Source organism: Sus scrofa, chromosome 8 (assembly GCF_054392235.1).
Source record: "Sus scrofa isolate SSC_HxYL_T2T_F1_AM1 chromosome 8, Sscrofa_HxYL_maternal_Yorkshire_Landrace_v2.0, whole genome shotgun sequence".
Taxonomy (NCBI): domain Eukaryota; kingdom Metazoa; phylum Chordata; class Mammalia; order Artiodactyla; family Suidae; genus Sus; species Sus scrofa.
The window spans coordinates 45644048-45670509 of NC_139390.1; positions in this window are offsets into that span (position 1 = coordinate 45644048).

Here is a 26462-nt window from a genome sequence, read left to right on the forward strand (position 1 = left end):
TCAAGAAGTAGGTGGGGTGATTTCACAACTAAAGGCTGAGCAATCTGCATTTGAATGGACCAGAAACCTGAAAAAAGATATCCTACTCCAGAAGAAAAAGAGGAGGCCACATCAAGAGGTAGGAGGGGTGATTGTATGATATAAACAACTCCATACCTCCCAAGTGGGAAGCCCCACAGACGGGAAACTAACTGGTTCACAGAGGCTCACCTATAGGAGTGAGAGTTCTGAGCCCCACATCAAACCCTCATGTGCAGGGACCTGGAACTGGGAGAAAGAGCCCCTGGAACATCTGGCATTGAAGGCCAGTGAGGCTTGTGCACAGGAGCTCCACAGGACTGGGGGAAACGGAGACCCCATTCTTAAAAGGTACACACGGACTTTCACATGCACTGGCTCCCAGGGCAAAGCAAAGTCTCCAAGGGAATCTGGGTCAAACCTGACTGCAGTTCTTGGAGGATATCCTGGGAAAACAGGGGTGAATGTGGCTTGTTGTGAGGGACAGATATTGAAAGCAAAGCTCTCAGGAATATTCAGCAGCAGTGCCTTTCTCTGGAGGTGGTCATTTTGGGAAAATCTGGCCCCACCTGTCAGTCAATGCTGAGAAGCCCCAGGGCAAACAACAATCCAGGTGGGATCATAGCCCCACCCCTCAGTAAACAGGCTACCTAAAGACCCCTCAGGCACACAGCTGCCTCTAATCCCATCCAGAGGGATTAAGCCCCACCCACCAGAGGGATTTGAATCAGCTCCACCTACTAGTGGGCAGGTATCAGCCCCCCCATCAGGAAGCCTACAGCAAGCCCCCACACTGACTTCAGGCACAGGGGGGCAGATGCCAGATGTAAGAGAGGCTACAACTCTATTATCTGTAAAAAGTCACCCCACCAAAAAAACTATGAAAATGAAAAGACAGAGAACTAGAACTCAGATGAGGGAGAAAGGAAAAACCCCAGAAAAACAGCTAAGCCATGAGGAGATTCTCAGCATCCAGGAAAAAGACTTTAGACTGTTGATGCTGGAGAGATGCAAGACATTGGAAATAAACTGGAGGCAAAGATGGAAAACTTACAGGAAACACTAAGCAAAGAGATACAAGATATAAAACTTAAACAAGAAGAGATGCAAAATACAATAACTGAAATAAAAAATTCACTAGAAGCAGCTAGCAGCAGAATACAGGAGGCAGAAGAATGAATAAGTGAGGTGGAGGACAGATTAGTGGAAATTACAGATGCAGAACAGAAAAGAGAAAAAAGATTGAAAACAAATGAAGAGAGTCTCAGAGAACTCTGGAACAACATTAAATGCACCAACATCTGTATTATAGGGGTTCCAAAAGGAGAAGAAAGAGAGAAGGCGACAGAAAACATATTCCAAGAGATAATAGCCGAAAACTTCCCTAACATGGGAAAGGAATCACTCATTCAAATCCAGGAAGCACAACGAGTACCATATAAAATACACCCAAAGAGGAATACACCGAGACACATACTAATAAAACTGACCAAAATTAAAGACAAAAAGAAAATCTTGAAGGCAGATGGGGAAAAGAATCCACTAACATACAAGGGAACCCCAATAAGGTTATCAGCAGATTTTTCAGCAGAAACTCTGCAGGCCAGAAGGGAATAGCATGATATACTTAACATGATGAAATGAAAAAACTTCCAACCAAGATTACTCTACCCAGCAAGGCTCTCATTCAGACTTGAAGGAGAAATCAAAACCTTCTCAGATAAGCAAAAGTTGAGAGAATTCAGCAACACTAAACCAGCCTTACAACAAATACTAAAGGAACTTTTCTAGGCAGAAAAAAAAAGACAGCAAAAGGAAACAAAAATACCACAAATGACAAGGCTCACCAGTAAAGGTATATATACAGTAAAGATATGAAATCATCCATGCACAATTATACCACCAAAATCAGAAATCATGAGAAGAGGTGGGTACAAATTCAGGACACTGGAGATGAACTTGCAATTAAGAGAACAACAACTTAAAACAATCTCATATACATTTAGACTCATATCAAAATCAGAATAACTGCAAACTGAAAATCTACAATTGATACACAAACAAGGAATCTCTGGAGAAAATATATCTCACAGTAAATAAGTGCATAATGCACCATGAAGGGGGTCATTTGACATCATTCTTGGAATGCTGAAGTATTCTTACATCTGATTCTGATTTCCTCTCCATCAAAGAATTTATGATAATTATAATTAAATAATGCAACTGTACAATTAAAAAAATAAAGGATATTATATTAAAAAAGAAATGGATATTAGATTTTTTTCAAAAGCTTTTTTTGCATCCATTGAGAGTGTCACATGGTTTTTATTTTTCAGCATGTTAATGTTGTATAACACACTGGTTGATTTGCAGATAATTGAAAAACCTTTGCTTTGCTGGAATAAATCCCACTAGATCATGGTGTATGATCATTTTAATGTTTTGCTGTATTTGGTTTCTAGTATGCTGATGAGGATTTTGCATCTAGGTTCATCAGTAACATTGGCCTGTAATTTTCTTTTTTTGTGGTATCTTTGTCTGGTTTTGGTATCAGGGTGATGATGGCCTCACAGAATGAATTTTGGTGTGTTCCTTCCTCTGCAATTTTCTGGAATAGCTTCAGAGGGATAGGTGATAGCTCTTCTCTAAATGTTTTATAGAATTTACCTGTGAAGCCATCTGGTCCTGGATTGTGTGTATTGGAAGTTTTTAATCACAATTTCAATTTCCTTACTTGTGATTTGTCTGTTTATTTTTTCTATTTCTTCTTGTTTTAGTCTTGGAAGATTGTATCTTTCTTAGGATTTATCCATTTCTTCTAGGTTGTCCATTTTATTGGCATATAGTTGCTTGTAGTAGTCTCTTATGATCCTTTGCATTTCTATAATGTCTGTTGTAACTTCTTTTTCATGTTTAATTTTATTGATTTGAGTCCTCACTCTTTTTTTCCTTGATGTGTCAGGCTGAGGGTTTATCAATTTTGTTGATCTTTTCAAAGAACCCACTTTTAGTTTCATTGATTTTTTTATTATTGCCTTTGTTTCTATTTCATTTATTTCTGCTCTGATCTTTATGATTTCTTTCCTTCTGCTAATTTTTGGTTTTGTATATTCTTCTTTCTCTAGTTTATTTACATAAAGTAATGTTGTTTATTTGAGATTCTTATTGTTTCCTGAGGTAGGCTTGCACTGCTATAAACTTACCTCTTAGAACTGATTTTGATGCATCCCATAGGTTTTGGATTGTGTATGTATGTTGTCATTTGCTTCTAGGTATTTTTTAATTTCCTCTTTAATTTCTTCTTTCCATTGGTTTTTTTAGTAGCATGTTGTTTAGTCTCCATGTATTGGTGTTTTTTGTAGTTTTTTCTTGTTGTCGATTTCCAGTTAGATAGTGTTGAAATTCAAAAAAATGATTGATATTATATCAATTTTCCTAAATTTACTGAGGCTTGATATGTGGCCCAGAATGTGATCTATCCTAGATAATATTCTGTACACATTTGAATAGAATGTTTGTTCTGCTACTTTTGGGTGTAATAGTCTATAAATATCTATTAAGTCTGTTTGGTCTAGTGCATCATTTAAAGCCTGTCTCTTTTTTAATTGTTTTGTCTGGATGATCTTTCCATTGCTGTACATTGTGTGTAAAAGTCCCCTGCTATTAGAGTGTTATTTTTTTTATTTCTCCTTTTAAGGCAGTTAGCAGTTGCTTTATATATTGAAGTGATCCTGTGTTGGGTGCAAGTATGTTTATAATTGATATGTCTTCTTGGATTGATCCTTTGATCATTATGTAATGTCCTTCTTTGCCTCTTGTAACATTATTTTAATGTATAATTTGTCTGATATGAGTATTGCTACTGCAAATTTTTTATTTTGTTTGCATAGACTATTTTCTTTCATCCTCTCACTTTTATTTTTTATGTATCCACTGAACTGAAGTAGGTCTCTTGAAGACAGCATATATATGGGTCTTGCTTTTGTATCCATTCAGCCAGTCTGTGTCTTTTGATTGGAGTATTTGGTCCATTTACATTTAAATAATTATTGATACGTATGTTTTTGTTGCCATTTTATTGGTTGTTTTATATTTGGTTTTGTTGGCCATTTTTCTTCTCTTCTTCTCTTGCTCTCTTCTTTTATGGTTTGATGACTATCTTTAGTATGGTGTTTGGATTGCTTTTTCTTATTTATTTGTGTATCTATTATGGATTTTTGATCTGCAGTTACCATGACATTTTGATATGAGGCTATATATATATAGAAGATAAATTTGGTTTTGGTCTCTTAATTGCAAATGCATCTCCAGTATCCTTCATTTTACCCTCCTCTTCTCACTATTTCTGATTTTGTAGTGTAACTGTGTGTGGATGATTTCCTACTATTACTATATATATGCCTTTACTGGTGAGCCTTTTCATTTTTAATTTTCTTGTTTCTTGTTGTGGTCTCTTTCCCACCTAGAGAAGTTCCTTTAGTATTTGTTGTAAAGCTGGTTTAATGTTGCTGAGTTATCTTAGCTTTTGCTTGTCTGTAAAGGTTTTCATTTCTCATTCAAATCCAAATGACAGCCTTGCTGGGTAGAGAAATCTTCTTTGAGTTTTTTTTTCCTTATATCACTTTAAGTATATTATGCCTCTACTCTCTGGCCTGTAGAGTTTCTGCTGAAAAAATCAGCAGATGACCTTATCGGGTTTCCTTTGTATGTTATTGGTTTATGTTCCCTAGCTGCTTTCAATATTTTCTCTTTGTCATTAATTTTGTAAGTTTGATTAAACATGTCTTGGAGTGTTCCTCCTTGCATTTATTTTATATTGTAATCCTTGTGCTTCCTGGATTTAAGTGAGTGATTCCTTTTCCATGTTAGGGAAGTTTTGGGTATTATCACTTCAAATATTGTCTCTGGCACTTTCTCTCTCTCTCCTCCTTCTGGCAACCCTATAATATGTGTGTTGTTGCATTTAAAGTTGTTCCTGCATTCTCTTAGACCATCTTCATTTCTTTTCAATCTTTTTTTTCTCCTTTCTGTTCCTTGTCAGTGATTTCCACCAGTCTGTCTTCCACCTTATTTATTCATTCTTCTGCATCCTGCATTCTGCTCTTAGTTCCCTCTAGTGACTTTTTTTTAATTTTAGTTATTGTATTTTGCATCTCTATTTGCTTAATCTTTAAATCTTCTATTTCTTTGCTCAATATTTCTTGTAATTTGTCAATCTTTGCCTCTGGTTTGTTTCCAAGATCTTCAATCACCTTTACTATCATTAATCGAAAATCTTTTTCATGGAGGTTGGTAATCTCCAGTTCAGTTAGTTGTGTTTCTGGGTTTTCTTTTCCCTTATCTGAGTCATAATTCTCTACCTTTTCACTTTGTAGAGTTTTGGGTGGTCTCACTTTTGCAGGCAATATTGTTTTAACCTCTCTTGCTTATGATTTCTGCCCCCTTATGGCTGAAGATGGGCTTGCCTATGCTTCCCAATGAGAGGGACTGGTGCCTACCCACAGTTAGGTGGGGCTGATAATTGTACCTCTGGTGGGTGGGGCTTTTCCCCTGGATGTGATTAGCAGTAGCTGTGTGCCTAGGATGACTTTAGGCATTCTTTTTGCTGATGGGTGTAGCTGCATTCCCACCCTGTTTGTTTTTATCCCTTGGCTTCTCAGCCCTCATGGGTGGGTCTAGATTTTTCCAAAATGGCCACCTCTAGGGGAGTTCACAATGATGATTATTCCTGAGACTTTTGCCTCCCATGTCCTTCCCCACAATGAGCCACAGCTGCCATATGTGTTCCCAGGAGATCTTCCAAGATCCACAAGTAGGTCTGACCCATATCCTTATGGACTCTCTGCTTTTCCCTGGGACCCAGTGCACACAAAATCCTTTGTGCACCTTTCAAGAGTGGAGTCTTCATTTCCCCCAGTTCTGTAGTGCTCCTGGGAACAAGCCCTACTGGCCTTCAATGCCAAATGCTCTGAGGGTTCTTCTTCCCTATGCCAGGCCTCTGGTTTGGGGAACCTGATATGTATCTCGGAACTCTCACTCCTGAGGAAGAGCTTCTGTGATATAGTTATTTTCCAGTCTGTGAGTTTCACACCCAGTGGGTATGGGATTGCTTTTATCATGTAGGTGCCCCTCCTACCATTTTAATGTGGCTTCTTCTTTGTCTTTGGGTATAGTATATCTTTTTGGTCAGTTTCCAGTCTATTTTGTTAATGTTTGTTCATCAGTTGGTTGTAAATTTGGTGTTTTCATGAGAGAAAGTGAGCTCTATTCCTTCTACTCCACAATATTAATACTGTCTCTGTTTTTTCTTACTCATCTGACTTTTAACTAGGCTCTATCTCCAAAATTTTGCTTGGACATCTTTTCAACTAATGATCCAAGCTCATCACTTACAAGTTTCAAATGGACACAATTCTGCTAAGCTTTCTGTTACTGCATAATATGGATCTCCTTTCCTCCAGATTTTAGTAATAGGTTCCTCATTTCCTTCTAAGACCTTATCAGTAGCAACATTATTGCCTATGTTTCTAACAGTCTTTTCAAGACAACCTAGGGATTCTCTTAGGTTTGCTTTGAGGACTATTATCTACATTTTCCTTCTATTTTCTCTCCTTTGAAATATTTTTATTTTCTTTTTTGTAATTAATTAATTAATTAATTTTTGTCCAAGCTTGTAGCATGTGGAAATTCCTAGAATTGAACTGTGCCACAGCAACCACCTGAGCCACTGCAGTGAGCCAAACCACCACAGTGATAATGCCAGATCTTTATCCTGTTCTGCCACAAAGGAACACCTCTCCTTTGAACTTGAATGAATGTAAATATTATCCTATGCTTATCTCAAAAGTATATTTGGGTTTGAATAACCTGTTTTCTGATTCACAGATATGCAGAAAGTAAGCAATTTTGTCCCAAGACAGACTCTTCAGTATATCACCCGAAGCTGACTTCAGTGATTTAGATGATAAGGTTGGGATTGTTGTGCTGATGGGTTTTGTTTTTGTTTTTGTTGTTCTGTTGTTTTGTTTTTTGTTGGTTTATGTTTGGTTTATTTTGTTTATTTTGTTTTGTTGGACTTTCAGTTGATTCAACAATGAGAGAAGGAAATCTTTGGGGATCTTGGGTAGGGTGAAAGGGGATTTTGCATGTGGGATGAATGTGAATCTCTGTTAGATAGAATGATGACTCCTCCAAGATGTCCATGTTCTAATCCCACAATCTGTGAATGTGTTATGTCACATGGCAAAAGGTAATTAAGTTTGCAGATGAAATGAAGGTTGTTTATCAGTTTATCATTAGGACAGGGGGATTGCCCTGGATTCTCCTGGTGAGTCCAATACAATCGCATAAATTGTTCTCAGTCTTCAAAAGCTGAGAATCTTTTCAGCCTGGTCAGATACATCTGATAGAAGAAGAAAGAGGGGGAGTTCCCATTATGGAGCAGTGGTTAACGAATCCAACTAGGAACCATGAGGTTGCGGGTTTGATCCCTGCCCTTGCTCAGTGGGTTAACAATCCGATGTTGCCGGGAGCTGTGGTGTAGGTCACAGATGTGGCTTGGATCTCACGTTGCTGTGGCTCTGGCATAGGCTGGCAGCTACAGCTCTGATTAGACCCCTAGCCTGGGAACCTCCATATGCCACGGGAGCAGCCCAAGAAATGGCAAGACAAAAAAAAAAAAAAGAAAGAAAGAAAGAGGGGTGACTCAAAAGGTGAGAAGGAAGGCTGGTCATTGCTAGCCTTGAAGATGGAGGAAAGATGCTCCTGGCTTAGAATATGGCCCCAAGCCATGTAACATGATGACCTCTAGCATCTAGGAATGACTTTCCACTTACAACCAGCAAAGAAAGAATATCTCAGATTTATATCCATGGAGCACTGAATTTGGCCAGCAAGTAAGTGAGAAAGACTTCCTAGTGCCTCCAGAAATGAACACAACTTTGTGACACCTGAAGTCACTTAGACTTCTGACCTAAAGAATTGTAAAGTAATAAGTCTGTTTGATTCACATCACTAAGTCTGTGAGTAATTTGTTATGGCAGCAACAGAGAACAAATATGTCAGTCTTTAATGATGTTATCCTGATGGTTCCACTGTCTTGCTTGAAAAAAATCTTCAAAACCTCAAATCTCCTTTTTCTTACAGTAACATACACAACCTTCACAGACCCATCCTAACAACTATACCAGCTACATTTCCCTCTATTTCTGAAACTATAACCTGTGATAGTCTTATAAAAATAATTTTTCTCTTTGGTAAATAGCACTTCCTACCTCCCACCTCAGCTATTGCTATTTCCTCTGCTAATAAAATCCACCTAGTATCTCTGCTCACTTCTAATCTTCAACCAAGATTTAGATCCTCTATCACCTTCTCTCTATAACTGCTGGTTCTCCAATCCTTATGCCACCTCCTCTCAGACCCCCACTGTAATTTGCAGGAACCCACATACTAGCATATACTCACTACTTTATTGCATAGATGTTATTTCCTTTAGTAGACTGAGTTCAGTGGGAGATTCTAGGGAAACTAAAAGAAAGAAACAAAGAAACAAAGAAAGAAGGAAAGAGTATGATGGAGCCGCTACCAAGAGACTCAAAATTAAGTTGACTGCTTGCTCAACAGAACTAAGATTCAATGGCTTACTATTTCGGTCCTCTGACAGAAGTGTTTAATAAAAGCAGACTACTTTTTATCACATAGGTTTTCCATTGGATTTTTGAAATACTTGGATAATAAAATCAATGATTGTATATTGCATTCTCACTTCCAAGCATATTCATATATAGAAAACATGTTTTATGTCTAAAGTGACTTTGAAATACATTGAAAATTTTTGTTTTATGGGTGACCTCTACTGCCAAATAAACTAATCCATAGTTGAGAGAGAAGCATTTGGATGAGCCTGGTTACTTAAAACCTTTAGTTATAACTCATCATGGTCTTAAATGCTTGGAGACTTTAGATGATGAAATTGTTTTTATAACATGTTGATGTGGTTTAAACATTTGAAAATGTGAAAACAGTTCTTCTCATTGATATATATATATATATATATATATATATATATATATATACACCCATGGCATATGGAAGCTCCCAGGCCAGGGATCCAACCAGCACTTCAGCAGCAATCTAAGCCACTGAAGAGACAAAACTGGATCCTTAACCTACTATGCTAAAGAGGTAACTCTTGATAATTATTCTTGACAAAAATATTTCTGGATATCTCAACCAGATTTAAAGTTAATTTTCTGTAATAATAAGTTTGAGGTGTTAATATTTCAAAGTAAAAAATTGGATTCTAAAATTTCTCTTTTCAGATGTACACTGTAGGTGTATAAAATAGATAAACAAAGATTTACTGTATAGCACAAGGAACTATATTCAATATCTTATAATAAATTATAATGGAAAGGAGTTGGAAAACTTTTCTCTTCTCTATGTATACTTCTATTTATTTGAAGTCCAAGAATTGACAAAGTAACCTAGGGTGATAGAAATTAGGATGTTTTTGCCTAAGTAGAAAATGTAGATTGATTAAAAAGGGGCAAGATGGAATTCAGTTGTGGCTCAACAGGTTAAGAACCTGACAGTGACTGTGAAGATATGTGTTCAATCTCTGGCCTTGCTCAGTGGGTTAAGGATCTGTTGTTGCCACAATCTGCAGTGTAGGTTGCAGAGGTGGCTCAGATCCAGTGTTGCCAAGGCTGTCATGTAAGCCTGCAGCTGCAACTCCAATTCAATCCCTAGCAGGAACTTCTGCAGGTGTGACATAAAAAGGAAAAATATAGAAGGGGCAAGGAGGAAGTCTGGGGAGTAATGATTTAATAGCACTAAAGCAATGGAGGACATTATTTAAAATCATCATTTAATTGTATTTACTTCCTTTTCAGTACTTCCTATTTTTGGGTTGATATTTGCCTTAGAGTAGAATGCTCATTATGAGAAATTTTGTTTTGTTTTGTTTCTTTCTTTTTAGGGCTGCACCCGAGGCACATGGAGGTTCCCAGGCTAGGGGTCAAATCGGAGCTACAGCTGTGGCTCATACCACAGCTCACGGCAATGCCAGATCATTAACCCACTGAGTGAGGCCTGGGATCAAACCCTCAACCTCAAGGTTCTTCATCCAATTCATTTCTGCTACCATGTTGGGAACTCCTAATTATGAGAGTTTTGCTTATAGACTATTCTTGTTTAAACTTCTCATATTCATTTTTCTTTCTTCTTTTTGAGAATAATACTCACATAAACCAATGGACATTTGTAATAATTACTGCATAATAAATGCAGTATAAATACTAATTTAGGGCTGTGTATTACAAATATAAAAAATACAAATATGTATTTCCATTCATTTCTTGACAACTAGCAATATTCGGTTTAAAAAAATCTCTTTCCATGATGCTTCCTTTCAGTAATTATCATTTGAAGTAAAACAAGGGCACATAACAACTAATTTCAGATGAAAATTCTTTGAACTAGCTTCCTATATGCTAAGAGTGTACTGTTGAAAATTGAAATAGGAAATAGACGCTTTAAAGTTGCATGCTTATCATTGCAAATTCATGTAATTAAATCAATAAATTTAAAACAAAGTTAAAAAAGGTGATAATGAGTTTGCTTATGGTAATAAAAACTAATCTTGTTGAAGAAGGAATGAACAGAAACCGAAATTATTCAACTGCTTTAATTAAGGCTGTAGTGAGATGCAATTATAGGCAGAATGGTGAATGACCTAATTCTTCCTCCCTTTTCCACTTTTGAAGTCTCTTCACCAAATGAGCTGCCCTCTTCAGTGTTCAGTTTATTTTATAAACTCTCATGATTAATACTTAAAATTCAAGCAAAGAAACACTGTTACATACAAATCATTTAAAATGCCAATATCTGATTACCCAAGAGTGTGCTTCATGTTGAATTAAATAACATATTGTTATGTCACTGAGGAGAATCTTAATTGTACATGTGACATCTCTGATATTCAATATTCTTGCACTTGAGTTCTAAATTAAATTCAGTGTCATTGTTTTAGAGAGCTCTTCAACCTAATATAATCACATGAAATGGGGCCATACTCAAAACTACAAAATACTTTATATCAAAGGAGAAATATTAATTAGTAGAAGAAATGTTAAGTAATCACTTGTTTTTAGACACTGTTTTATTATTTTTTAAAAGATGCTCTTGTCGCTACTGACCACTTTAAACCCAGTTCCTGCGAGTACTTCCACATGAATTACAAACAAAACAAAAGGAAGCAGGTGTAAAACAGATGGAAGGTCAAGAATCATCCAATCATTGGCTTCCAGAAGCATAAATATTCATTTTTTCAAAGTCTTCTAGGCCAACCACTGCATAATGAGTGAGTTTTGCCACAAGTGTTGGAAATGATGGTTTTACTTTTGATTAAAAACTGTCCAGATTTAAGTTTCCTAAGGGCAAGGAACTTTTCAAGTTTCTTCCAGCTTGTCAGTCTAGAATTTTATTCTTCAGGAACTAGAGTTACATAACCTTTACCTAAAATTGGTATTGAAGGAAAATGAATGAAAGATGTTCCTCAGTCCATGAGTAAGTTTTTTAAATGGCATGAGATAAAGACTTTTTATTGTAATATGGTTTAGCATATCAGAATTGAATTAAAAAATATAGCCAGGAATAATTTTCTTTTGTGTACACTTGTTAGCTCTTTTGTTAGCTTGATTGTTTTTTCTTGAGTGTTTTGAAAGAATGATTTGTAGGGTGAAGGAGGTCTGATATCTTTCTTTTGAGGCCCAAGAAAGGTGGATATTTGTTCTGCAGCCTGTCTGGAAGGAGTAAACTGAGAGAATAACTTGGAAGGTGAGTAATTAATTTCTCTTCCTTCCAAGGAGCCCTCACTTACTCCACCTTGTGACACAGCACCCAGCATTATCTTTAGTACAGTATGAAGGGTAAATAATTGTACTCACAGAAGACCATCCTGTCATTGTCAGGAAACTGTTACTGGAGTGTCCAGAACAGTGTTCCAAAAACCAATCCACTCTTTTCAAATACATATAGAGCAAGAAGCACGTGTATATTTTTCTTCCAAATCATCATACTCAACTAAAGGTGAGGAATAGGGCATATAAAAAATTGACCCTTATAACTTTGCTACAGTACAAAATAGAGTCTCAAGATTGATTCGATGTCCCTTCATCAATTTTTCAATCAGTGTGAAATGGAAAGCATTCCAATTCCTTTTATTTTTGTGACATTTACTCTGTGATTTTTAAATTAATAAACTTATCATAGAAAAGCTTTAAGAGTTCCTGCTGTGGTTTAGTGGGTTAAGTTCCTGATGTTGTCTCTGTGAGGATGCGGGTTTGATCCCTGGCCTCACTCAGTAGGTTAAGAATCTGGTTTTGCCCCAGCTACAGCATAGGTTGCAGGAGTGGCTCAGGTCTGGTGCTGCTGAGGTTGGGGCATAGACTTGCAGCTGCAGCTCCAAATTGACCCCTGGCCTAGGAACTTTCATATGCCAAAGATGCAGCTATAAAATAAAATAAAAAAAAGAAAGAAAGAAAGAGAAAAAGAAAGAAAGAAAACATCTAAAGTACAAAGTATAAAGGAGCTTATAAAAGTTGCCTACAATCAAGCAACTCAGAAATAACTACTGTTTACATAGTCATCCTCATATACATACAGACATTTACATCAGTATTTGTATGGAAACAATGCATGACATTTAAGAAATACATGTGTGCATTAGCTATCATTAGTAAATAATTATATAATTCTACACTATAATTTTAAGTTATTAAGTCATGTGGAGTACATGGATGTCATACTTTATAAGACATTCTATTATTTTTGGACAGTTACATTATGTATTGTCAAGATTTTTCTACATAAATCTCACTACATATCAGAATATTACTCTAAATTTATGGAAGTGAAAATACCTGGTCAAGACCCAGAAGTCTTTTAAAAGGTAATAACATATAATGTAAAATTTTCCTATAGATATAAAACACATGCACTTGTATCCTATCAACAGAGTGACCTCATCCATTCTCCCTAGAAAATACAGGGCAGTTTCCACTGAAAAACAAAAACCTTAACATTCAATAGGTAAAAATGGTCACGCATTCCTTAAATTTATGTTTTCCTTTTTTTTTCTTTTTGCAGTTATTGATTACATTTGTTGTTTCTTTTCTTCTTGTCTCAATTTTCTATTTGAGAACTTATCATTTAAAAATTTCACAGGTTTGTGTAAAAAACTCTTTTCCCCCTAGTTCTTTATTTGCCTTTAAATGTAAAAATCAGAAATTTTAAAATTTTATTTACCCAAACAGACACACACACACACACACACTGAAAAACTTGATGGAAAAAATTGGTAAGTAGGTTTAAAATCTTGTTATCAAGAACATCTCTATTTAGTTTACTACTGAGCAATTTTATTTTACTACATCACTATGCATGTTTGATTTGTCTTTGGATTGCTTCTAAGTTAAACTGGAGTAATTATCAAATTACCATTTTAAAACAGCAGAGGTCTTACTGAATGTCAAGCTTTACTAATTATTTAGTAAAGAATGTAAATAATCACAAGGTACAGCAGGAGCAGGAAGAGTCTAAGGCCACCAGTGCTGGTTCCTAGGTCCTTATTTTTACACTCTCTGGCAGATTGACATGTGAAGGCTCTAAGCACTATATTCTTACTAAAAACAGCACGTTATTTCAATTTTAAAATATTTTTTCTTTATTCTCTGATAGTTATGTAACTTTTGTGACATTTTCCTATGAGCCATACCCATATACCCAAGGTTTGCTTACTACATACAAGTGTAAACAGACCAGATGCATTCCACTAAAGTAGTCCACAGAAAAAGAAGGACTGTTTGTTAGGATGTGATATTTGTGAGCTTGCCAGAAAGTCTGTTATTTGGAAGTTTCCAATGAATTTTGACCACATCGTCTTCCTTTTTCCTCCCAGCCATGTGAGTGATCTTGGGAGTGGTTCCTCTTCAAAACTGACCCTTGATATGGCTGGACCCCTGTCTAGTTCCTTGATTACAGTTTTTTTTGAGAGACCCTGGGTCAGAGGAAGCCACCCAATCTGTGACCTGATTCTGATCTATAGAAACTCTAAGATACTAAGTGATAGATGAGTCTGTGGAGCTTGTTAGAAAAAGACTAAATTGCTTAAGAGACAGTGGGAATCTGGCTTTGAGGATGATGTCAGTGATAACTCAAAAAAAAAAAAAAAAGTCAGAGTTCCCATTGTGCAGTGGACATGAATCCAACTAGTAACCATGAGGTTGTGGGTTCAATTCCTGGCCTTGATCAGTGGGTTAAGGATACGGTGTTTCTGTGAGCTATGGTGTAGGTCACAGATGTGTCTCAGATCCAGCATTGCTGTGCTATGGCATAGGCTGGCAGCTGCAGCTCCAATTTGACCCCTAGCCTAGGAACATCCATATGCCAGGTGTACCCCTCCCCCCAATAAAATGAATAGGATGTTTTGGGAAACTAGAGGAAAGGAGAATGCTTGATGCATAGTAGAAAGATTAGCAGCAATATGACCTTCAGTAACGACTGCAATGTAGACAGTGTGTCTAATGGACCATGTATATAGCTAGGGAGATTTCCAAGTAACTTGTATAATGCATTTAAATCTGCCTGACATCCCCCCTTTCTTCCTACTGTAAAATGTAAAAGGAGAGCAAAACACTGAGAGAAGGACCCAGAAATTGATGGTTTTGAAAATTCTTAGCCTCTCCAACTGACAAATGATGCTAAAATCAAGAAATTTCTTTGAGATTTCTCATGGTGGCTAAACAAGTTAAGAACCTGACTAGTATCCATGAGGCTGCAGGTTCGATCCTTGACCTTGCTCAATGGGTTAAGGATCCAGCATTGCCACAGCTGTGGCATAAGTTACAGATGTGGCTCAGATCCCATGTTGCTCTGACTGTGGCTTAGGCTAGTAGCTGCGGCTCTGATTCATCCCCTACCCCAGGAACTTACATATGCCACAGGTGCAGCCCCCAAGAAAGAAAAAGAAAGGAAATTACAAAAGAAATATCTCTGAGAAAGATCAATTACATGACATTGCTAAAAAGGCATGATTTACAGATGAATATGAGTGTGTTACTGTCACATCTTTTGTCGACCTTCAGAAAGATCATTGGCAAAGCCTCTGAGGAGTAGTCAGCCATAGAAAAGATTTTTTAAGGGACACTTAAGGGTTTATATCTGAGAGATTTATGGGCATGGTTTTGTCTGATGGAGTGACTGCAGTGCCACACAGGAGGCCCACAGGGTGGCAGTATGTGGTGAAAAGAGTTTGTTGGATTTCCCTCTGCCCCTACAATTGAACTACCAATAAGCAGCATGAGAAAACTACTCAACTGAAAAGAGATGCTACCTTTCATGAAAAAAAGAATAGCTCGGAGGGCAGAACCAAGAGCCCAGATGGAGACAGAGAGCACCAATTAGAATTATTCCCTGGCTTTGGGGATATAATGAGGAAACTTCCAACAATTATCAGGATGTATTTCAGAAATGCTATGGATCAGTAATTCATATTTGGTTTCTATTTCCCCCTATTCTTGTCACCATGGTATTTTGGGTATATGGAAAGACAAGGAGCAAATATCTTGTCTCTTTATCTTCACAAATCTGCAGAACAAGAGGAATAGTATAAAATAAACTGTTTATAAGGAACTACACTTAAGGGCTTTCATTCACATCTACTGTATTATTTGATCCTCGATAAAATATTATCAACAAGCCCATAAAGACAATGTTTTGTTTTGTTTTCTTTTTGGCTACACCTGTGACATGCATTAAGTTCCCTGGCCAGAGGTTAAACCTATGTCACAGTAGTGACAATGCCAGATCCTTAACCTGTTGTGCCACCAGGGAACTTCAAAGACAATGATTTTTTTCACACAATGGAAGAAAACAACAGATTTATATGTTGATAAACTATTATTAGAAACTTTAAACTTTAATACAGAAGTTTGTCATTAGGCTTGCTTGGTTTGATTTCTTGGGTAAAATGAAAATACCTACATCCAAAAGGTAGTTGTGTTTCTCACAATATGGAAAAGTAGGTAACATCAAAAAATTTACTTGATGGAAAAAGAGAGTGGAAATAATCCTTAGAATTATTACTTTTCATTTATATGTTATCCCATCTCAAAGATATATTATCACCAATAAGGTTGGAAGCTATTTAACAGTATCTATTTAAACAGAATGTATGCATAACTAACTATACCCTAGCAATGTTATTCTTAGGTATATTACTAGCAAATATATGTGAATATGTTCCCCAAAACATATGTACGTGGGTGCACCTAGTGACACTATTCATAATAGCTCAAAACTGGGGGGAAAATGTGCACCAGTAGTTGAATGAATAAATAAATTGCAGCATATTTATAAAATGGAATATTGGAGATGAGAATTCATGAATTACATCTATACGTAACAACATGTTGAGTAAAAAACCAGACTCAAAAGCCTACATACCATATGGTTCTTCTTACATGGAATTTAAATATAGTCAAGAGAAATGTACTGTTTGATGTCAGGGTAATAGTTGTCTTCAGGGAGGAGGACTAGTGATTGTATTGTTTAAAGGGAGTTTCTGAGGCTTTTGATCTGTGAATACAGAGTACATGGGTTTGTTTACCTTATGAAATTTTAAACGTATAGATATATTTGCTTTGCTAACTGCAAACTTACAACTTGTGCACTTTTGTAAATGTAAGCTACACATCAGTAAGTTTATAGAGGAAGAAAAGGTAAGGTTATTTTAAAGACAATACGTGAAAAGTAGTAATCCAGACAAAAAGAGATAAGAATTTCTTTGGAAAATATTTTACTTAAAGTTTATATTTAGGGAGTTCTCTTATGGCTCAGTGGGTTATAGTATCCATGAAGATGTGGGTTTGACCCCTGGCCTTGTTCAGTGGGTTGAGGATCTGGCATTGCTGTGAGCTGTGGTGTAGGATGCAGATGTGGCTCAGATCCCGTGTTGCTGTAGCTGTGGCATAGGCTGGCAGCTGCAGCTCTGATTCAACCCCTAGCCTTCCATATGCTACAAGCATGGCCTTAAAAAGCAATTAATTAATTAAAATTTATATTTATTGTAAACTAGTAGAAAGAACAAGTTTTGTTTTTTAAGTTATTTATAGGAGTAACTATCTTAGAGATAAAGGAAAACAATATATAATTCATAAATTATGATATGCTAAGATTTCCTTAGCATTGGCAAATCTATGACATTTTCTTAGAAAGCCACAGCACTTCTTCACATTTAAAATAATATACTCATAGATTGTGTTATTCACAAATTTTCAGGTTGTCCTAATTTAACAGAAGGAACTTAATTGCCTCATACAGTTACGTAGAAATAACCCTTGGATTAGCTCCTATGATCTAGAGGAATCCTGGAAGAATAAGAATCTCTCTTTTTCTTCTTCTTTCTTCATATCTCATCACTTTCTGTTTGGTTTTATTTTGAAGTCCACTTTCTCAGCACAGTGGAGGAGAAATCTTCTCATGGTTAGGTCAGTCTCACCCTTACTATTTGACAAGAGTTAGTATCTCAGTGCCTTAGTCTTTGTCTATAAAATGGGGACAATGGCATTCAGCTCACAAGGTTGTTGTGAAATTGAATGGGCCATGCAGATGTCTGGAAGAGTGCTTGGCACACAGTAACTGACTTTGACCATCCAGCCTAAACTTTGCCTTTGAAGCTGGACTCAAACTTGAGATCTTTCTTTGATGCTTAATAAGCATCTCAAATTGAACAGCTCCAAAACTAAGCTCCTGGTATTTTCTCCAAACTTGCTTTTTCATCTGTGTATACTATTTTTCTAATTGCTCAGGCCAATATCACCCTTGACTACTTTATTTCTCTCACATCCTATTTCAAACATATCAGTAAATACAGTCAGCTTGACCAGTGCTAACAGAACTTTATATTGATGAGAAGGGTCCATATCTGTGGTATGCAATATGGCACCACAGGCTCATAGGGGTAACTGAATTTTTAGTTTTATTTCATTTTTAGTAACGAAAATTTAAATTTGACTGCATTTTTTGGCCATGTTGGATGACACTAACATACCTTCAAAGTATATCTAGAATCTCACAACTTACTTTTTATTTTTTTGTCTTTTCTAGGGTTGTACTCGTGGCATATGGAGGTTTCCAGGCAAGGGGTCTAATCAGAGTGCAGCCACCAGCCTACGCCACAGCCACAGCAGTGCCAGATCCGAGCTGCATCTGAGACCTACACTACAGCTCAGGGAAACACCGAATCCTTAACCCACTGAGTGAGGCCAGGGATCAAATCCGCAACCTCATGGTTCCTAGTCAGATTTGTTAACCACTGAGCCATGACGGGAACTCCAAGAATCTTACTACTTCTGTTGAATAATCCTAGAACTACCATCCTTGTCCAAGGCACTCTTATCTCTGGTCTTACTATGGAAACAGCCCCTTGGGATTCTCACTACTGTAGGCAAGGCAATGTTGATGGAATCTATGTTATGTTAGAGCAGTACTTCCCAAAATTTGGGACATGAAGGCAGAGTAGAAGGGTTTAAGATCATTTTCTCTTATGAAAATATCAAAATTACAACTAACCTTTGAACAACCATTAATAAAATAGACTGTAAACTACCAAAAAAGATATCCTATACCCAAAGACAAAGAAGAAGCCACATTGATAGGGTAGGAGGGGCGCTTTCATGATAGAAGCAATTCCATACCTGCCAGGTGAGCAACCCAAAGACTGGAAAGTAACTATATTTCAGAGGTTCTCCCACAGGAGTGAGAGTTCTGAACCCCAAGTCCGGTTCCCCAGCCCAGGGTTCTGGCATTGGGAGGGGGAGCCACCAGAGCATTTGGCATTGAAGTCCAGTAGGTTGTATGTCCTGGAGTTCCATGGGATTGAGGGAAACAGAGACTCCACTCTAGGAGAGTACACACAGGATTCCATGTGTACTGGGTTGCAGGGTAAAGCAGGAACTTCATAAGAATCTAGGTCAGGCCTACCTGTGGGTCTTAGTATTCTGGGAAAGCAAGGGACAGCTGTGGGTCATTGTGGGGGCCGGACATTGGAGGAAGTGATCCTGAGATGGTGTGAGTTCCCCTAGAGGCTCCGTCTTGGAAAAATCTGGCACCACACAGCAGGCTTCAGAAGCTACAGGCCAAAAGCCAAACAGCTTCCCAAAGTTCTCCTAGGTACGCAGCTTTCTCTACTCACACCCAGAGCCAAGCCCCACCCACCAGAGGGACAAGACTTAGCTCCACCTATTACTGGACAGACACCATCCCTCCTATCAAGAAGCCTCTAAAAAGCCCCTGTATCAATTTACCCATAAGAGGGCAGAAACCAGAAGCAAGATAGGCTACAGTCCTCTAGCCTGCAAGAAGGAAACCAGATGAAAAACTATGCAAAATGAAAAGGCGGAGAAATATAAGCCAGGACAAGACAAAACCTCAGATAAGCAGCTAAGTGAACTGTAGATTAGCAGTCTCCACGAAAAAGACTTTAGAATGATAGTAAATATGATCCAAGATTTTGGAAAAAGCTAGAGCAGTGCTTTCCAGTAAGACTTCCAGAGAACCCTCCTCTTACTTAGAGCAAATATCCTATGCAGCCCCAGCATGACCTTGCCTCCTTGGTGCCTTTCCGAGTTTTCTTCTGCTTCTAGCCCTCTGACCTTGGCCTCAACAAAAACATTCTCAACAAGGATCTTTGCTTTTGGTTTTTCTTCTTCCTGGACTATTCTTCCTCCAGGAATCCCCAGGGTTTGCTCTTGGACTTCTTTTATTTCTTCCTTCTTACAAAAACCCTCCTGTCTACAGTTTCTAATTTTCAATCATCCTCCCCACACTTCCCATCATCCTCCACTAATTTTTCTTTAGCATTCATTAGTAAGATTCTAGATACTTTGCTTAGTCATCCGTTGTCTGTTTCCTTCACCAAATGAAGCTCTAGGAGGGAAGTTTGTTTTGTTTATTGATATTCCTTAATCATGGAACTATGCTCTTCCATGGTAGGTTTTCCGTAAACCTTTATATCCATTGGGTAGATGTGCTATATACTTGGCAAGACTTGCTTATATGGATTTCTTCAGTCTTATGAGTATTTGCTTACAATGTATATATACACATGACTTCCATTAACTAAAGTTTTTAGGCAAAATATTGAGTTTTGACTAATATGCATAAATATATATGAAAAATTCATGATAATATTACTTTAAATACAAATTTTTCTTTGGTACTTAAAATTTTTCAGCAGGCTTCTTTGCAGATTCCTCCTGCAGTAAAATTAGTTAACTTATTTTTATTTTTTCTATTATAATTGGTTTACAGTGTCCTATCAATTTTCTACTGTACAGCAAAGTGACCCAGTCATATATATATATATATATATATATATATATATATAATCTTTTTCTCACATTATCCTCTGGCAAGCTCCATCACAAGTGGCTAGGTATAGTTCCCAGTGCTAAACAGCAGGATCTCATTACTTATCCATTCCAAATGCAGTTTGCATCTATTAACCCCAGATTCTCAGTCCATCCCACTGACTTCCCTCCCTCTTGGCAACAAATTGCTCCAAGTCCATGACTTTCTTTTCTGTGAAAAGGTTCATTTGTGCCATATACTAGGTTAGTGATATCATATGATATTTGTCTATCTCTTTCTGACTTACTTCACTAGTATGAGAGTCTCTAGTGCAATCCATGTTGCTGCAAATGGCATTATTTTGTTCTTTTTTATGGCTGAGTAGTATTCCACCGTGTATATATACCACATCTTCCTAATCCATTCATCTGTTGATGGACATTTAGGCTGTTCCATGTCTTGGCTATTGTGAATAGTGCTGCAATGAGCATACAGGTGCATGTGTCTTTTTTAAGGAAATTTTTGTCTGGATATATGCCCAAGAGTGGGATTGCTGGGTCATATGGTAGTTCTAGGTTTAGTTTTCTGAAGTACCTCCATACTGTTTTCCTTAGTGGTTGTACAAATTTACATTCCCTGCAGCAGTGTAGGAGGGTACCTTTTTCTTCACACCCTCTCCAGCATTTGTTATTTGTTGACTTGTTCATGATGGCCATTCTGACAGGTGTGAGGTGGTATCTTGTGGTAGTTTTGATTTGCATTTCTCTCATAATCAGTGATGTTGAGCATTTTTTCATGTGCTTGTTGGCCACCTGTATATCTTCTTTGGAAAAATGTCTATTCAGGTCTTTTGCCCATTTTTCGATTGGGTTTCTGGATTTTTTGCTGTTGAGTTGTATAAGTCATTTGTACATTTTAGAGATTAAGCCCTTGTCAGTTGCATCCTTTGAAAATTTTCTCCCATTCTGAAGGTTGACTTTTTTTTTTTAATGTTTTTCTTTGCTGTTCAAAAGCTTGTCAGTTTGATTAGGTCCCATTGATTTATTTTTGCTTTTCTTTTTTTTTTTTTTTTTGCTTTTGTTTGTTTGTTTGTTTTTTCTTTTTAGGGCTACAGTTGCAGCACATGGAGATTCCCAGGCTAGGGGTCAAATCAGAGCCACAGCTGCTGACCCACACCATAGCCACAGCAACATAGGATCCGAGCCACATCTGCAACCCACACCTCAGCCCACAGCAATGCCAGTTCCTTAACCCACGGAGCAAGGCCAGGGACCAAACCCACAACCTCATGGTTCCTAATCAGATTCATTTCCACTGTTCCACGATGGGAATTCCTTGTTTTTATTTTTTATTTTTATATATAACTTGTGTAGACCACCAAGTTGAGCTCATATATTTTTTCCTAATTTAACTTTGTCCTACGCTATTTTGCAAAACTTCTTCAAATTTAATGAAATAATGCTAAATTAACTCCTCTTTACAAAAATCTTATTATGAAATTTTCTCAGATACAGATATTCTTATATTTTGTCTTAAAATATCCCAAATATTCTATTAAATGTTAGTTGACATTTCTTCAAATAAATTATGTCTGTTTAGGAAAAAACGTAAGCTCCAGTGACTGTCTTATTCTCTTAATCCATTAAGGCTATTTGTAAATATAAGAATTTATTGTAATACATTATAAAGTACTATTACTAGCATTCAATAAAAGAAATTTTTGTTTATATTGGTTTCCACTGCTGCCAATACTTTCTTGGTTATAAATAAATTTACACTGAAAATCTTGAAATGGTTGTAAGGTAACTTAATAGAACTGCTAAAATCCACAGTTCTCTAACTGTGCACTGAGGTACCATAGTGACTTCACAGAGGCACCATGGAATGTTTTAAATTTCACAGCAAGTTCACAGTGTCAATGTTATATCATGATACATTCCTTCCAATGACAGTATATCTTAATGAACCTGGGTTTTTTAGATTTTTTTCTGTAACAAACACCAAGTTATATTAGAAAATCAAAGTGAAACCAGAAATGAGGGTGGAGATGAACATTCATCTTGAGGATTGAGAAGTTGTGTAATACCCAACTCATCATACAAACCATTACTTATAGATTGTGGTTATTTAAGAAGAAAACAAAAATATTATTAAAAAATATGTGTGGTGTTTTTCCAATGATTACTGAGTTGTTGGGATATTAAAACTTACTAAGTTGTGTAGACCTAGCTACTTAACAAATGAAAAGTTAGGGATTTCCTTTGGCCTAGCAGCATTGGGAAAATATTATTGATAACAGAAAATCTGAGAGCCTGTGGAGACGGGTTATTTGTTCTCTATTTTTTACTTTTGTTGCTTCTTGAAATGAAGTTTTTCATATTTTCCAATTGTATTGATACATAACTGACATACATCACTGTATAACTTTAAGGTACACAGCATAATGGTTTGACTTACAAATTTTGTGAATTGATTACTGCAAAAAGTTTAGTTACCATCCATCATCTTATATAGATGCAATAAAAAAAAGAAAAAAAGGAAATTTTCCTTGTGATGAGAATTCTTACATCTCTCTTTTAACAATTTTCCTTTATGCCATACATCACTCATCTTAATATACATTACCTCCCTAATACAAATTTATCTTTTAATTGAAAGTTTATCCCTTTAGACCACCTTCCCTCACTTTTAATTTTTGTAATTCAAGTAAACGTTTATAGGAAAATGGTATGATGAATCCCTTTATGCTATAAAAAAATGATTTATGAAAGTGAGTTAGTGGTCCTGGTCATAACCACTTTCAGTTTGTTTATCACCAGTAGAACTTGGAAGCACTATTCAATTTGGATTTGTAACAAAAGATGATCAAGAATAGTGAGGTTTCAGTTTCAAAAAAACTTCAAAACAGAGTTTGGAGACTCTTTGGATTTGAGAAAACCCAACTTAATTCTGCCAAGGCACTCTTTACCCTAATTTTTCAAGCTCTGTGTATTTGTGAAGAAATTTAATCCTTATGTTACTGATTGATTTATACTTAACTCATCAAAATGTTTGGTAAATGCTACAGCATTTGATATCCAAAGAGCTTTATGAGAAGTTACATCTGGAAATTCTAAAGTTTTATAAATCATTCTTGAACTTCTCTTCTTTAAACCAGAAAGCCACATTTTTTTTCCAAAGCATCTAGAACTAGAATCTCAAATTTGACTTTACTTTGCTGGAGTTCAGAAATGGAGTAGAAGAAAACTAGTGAAACATTTTTGAAGGTTCCTCTCATCAACTGTTTAAATGAACTAGATTTGGATTGCCTAAAATAGAATATTATTTCTATTATAATATTTTATTCTAAGATTATTTCTATTGATAACATCTATTAGATAATACAGATACGTATTGCATAATATATGTAGATCATATAGATATCTATGATAACCTTTTATATTATAATATTTAATATAATAATTAAAAACCTGAGTAATAGTCAATTTTTTCATACATGCTGCCTTTTAGTGGAATTATTCCAACTCTAAGAATAAAATATTGCATTTTAATCATTTTGCAAGCTCTCAATGCCAGGTCCAAGCCACATCTGCCACCTACAACCACAGCTCACAGCAACACCAGGACCTTAACCCACTGAGCAAAGCCAGGGACCTAACCCATAACCTCATGATTCCTAGTCGGATTCATTTCCACTGAGCCGTGATGGGAACTCCCTACAAGTGCTCTTAGTGGATACATTTAACATCATAAGCTATAGTGGCTAATTTTTTATCTTCTTTTTCATTGCTGAAAACTTCAAAACAAACATAGTATTTTAAGTGAAATGAATGTTGTCTGTTCCTTCAAAAATGTGTCCTGCAGCAAGCAATAGTTAACATATTAAAAAAAAAAACTTTAAAAAATGCATTAGATCATGTCTGCAAAAGACAAATATTTGTTAATCACATTGTTATTTGGCCTAACATTTCAATGTCCTCAACGTAAGACATAAATGAAATAAAACTAAACTCAAAGCAAATACTAAATGTGAGTAATCATTTCTATTCGGCAATCAACTCATTAAAACACTATGTGCACATCCCTTAGATACAAAAAGACGTCATATGATCTGGACATTTACTAGGTTAAACCATACTAACCATCTTTAGGTTAATTACTGGTCAAATATAGGCAATTTCACATGGTGAAATCTGTATCTGTAACTGTATTGATACCCTTATCAATATGGAAAGTATTATTTCTAGAAAAATTGCTTTATTGGGAAGATCAATTTACATATTTTTAAAGAACTGTTCATATTATTTTCATATGTCTTATAATCCAAATACTTAATTAATCTGGATATTAACCTTACACCTTATTAGTTCTCCAAGCCTATGGGTCAAGATAGCCAGTTTCTGTAGTTATAACCTGTACATCTCAGTGGATTAAAAAAATAACAAATTTAGTTTTCACTCAGGCTAACTGCCTGGTCTGCACTGTCATCTTCACTTCAGGACCCAAGTTGATGGCATTCTGATGGGCATGGAGGCAGAGGGAAATGGAACAGGATGAAGAATAAATGGGTGCATAACACTTCCTCTGGAAAGACCAACAGTTCACTCCTACTCATGTATCATTGGCCAAAAGCAAATTACTTGACAAACAATATCCATGGAAGAGAAGTGACACAATCCTGCCAGGTTCCCCTAAAGTGAGAAAGCAGAACATTAGTAAATATAATACTGATACTTGTCTTTTTGTCCTTTTAGGGCCACGCCTGTGGCATATGGAGGTTCCCAGGCTAGGGGCTGAATTGGACCTATAGCTTCTGTCCTATACCACAGCCACAGCAAAGCCAGATCCGAGCAATGTCTGCAACCTGTACCATAGCTCATGGCAATGCCGGATACTTACCATAGCTCATGGCAATGCTGAGAGAGGCCAGAGATTGAACCTGCATCCTCATGGACGATAGTCAGATTTGTTTCCACTGAGCCACTCAGGAACACCTATAATACTGGCACTTTTCATTCTTACATCACCTAAGATCCACCTCAGAACAAAGGCCTTCCATAACACCTGACATTATTTCAAGTACAACAGAGGAAAGATCTGTAATTATGAATGACAAATTCATGCCGAGTTTATAAGAATTCATTAGGCATGAAATTTAGCAAAGACAGTAAAAAATACTGTGTAGGATGAGGAAATAATATTTTCCACTATTTTATTTGAATAAACTTTCTAGGCTTAGATTCAGTTATACCTCCTGCAGTAGGGCTAGAACATGTAAACCAGTGGGTATGATCTGAACCAGCATGAGATAATGATGCTTTAAAGAGCCTAACAGACTGCTGATTCTAGCGGCCTTGTGTTTCCCCAATCAAGTCAGTTGGCAGATGTTGATTCAGTCAAGACTGAGGGGAAAAAGAATAAGCCCAATATTTGGTTTTTGGCTTTTGGAGGCATGTTGTGTGATCTGGATCACATTGGCACACTCTCAGACACATTTCCCTTATATTCTTCTTGTCTTTTATTTGTGGATGTTTGATCTCAATAAGATGCACAGCCAGGGCCAGGGATGATAGACACCACCATAGGATTTGTCATTCTATTTCATAAGGGAGCAAATTGTACACACAAAATGGTCAAACCATCTATATGCTAGTGGGAGTAAATTCCTTAGAGAAATAACTTTGTATGTGAGGTAAAACATTTCAAAGGAAAAATTATGAATAATAAAAAGGTGATAAGCAATAAAGTCTTACTGTACAGCATAAAGAACTATATTCAATCTCTTGTGATAGAACATGATAAAGATAATACGAGAAAAGGAATGTATAGATTAGCTAGCTAGCTAATGGCAGATGTTGATTCATCTAGCTATATGATTGGGTCACTGCTGTACAACAGAAATTGGCACAACATTGTAAAGCAACTATATTTAAAAAGGAAGTAAAAAAACAAAAAGAAAAGGTAATTTGCACAAATTGGACTGAGCTTAAGTCCCAGCTCAAACAAATTGCACGTAGTAGTTGAACATT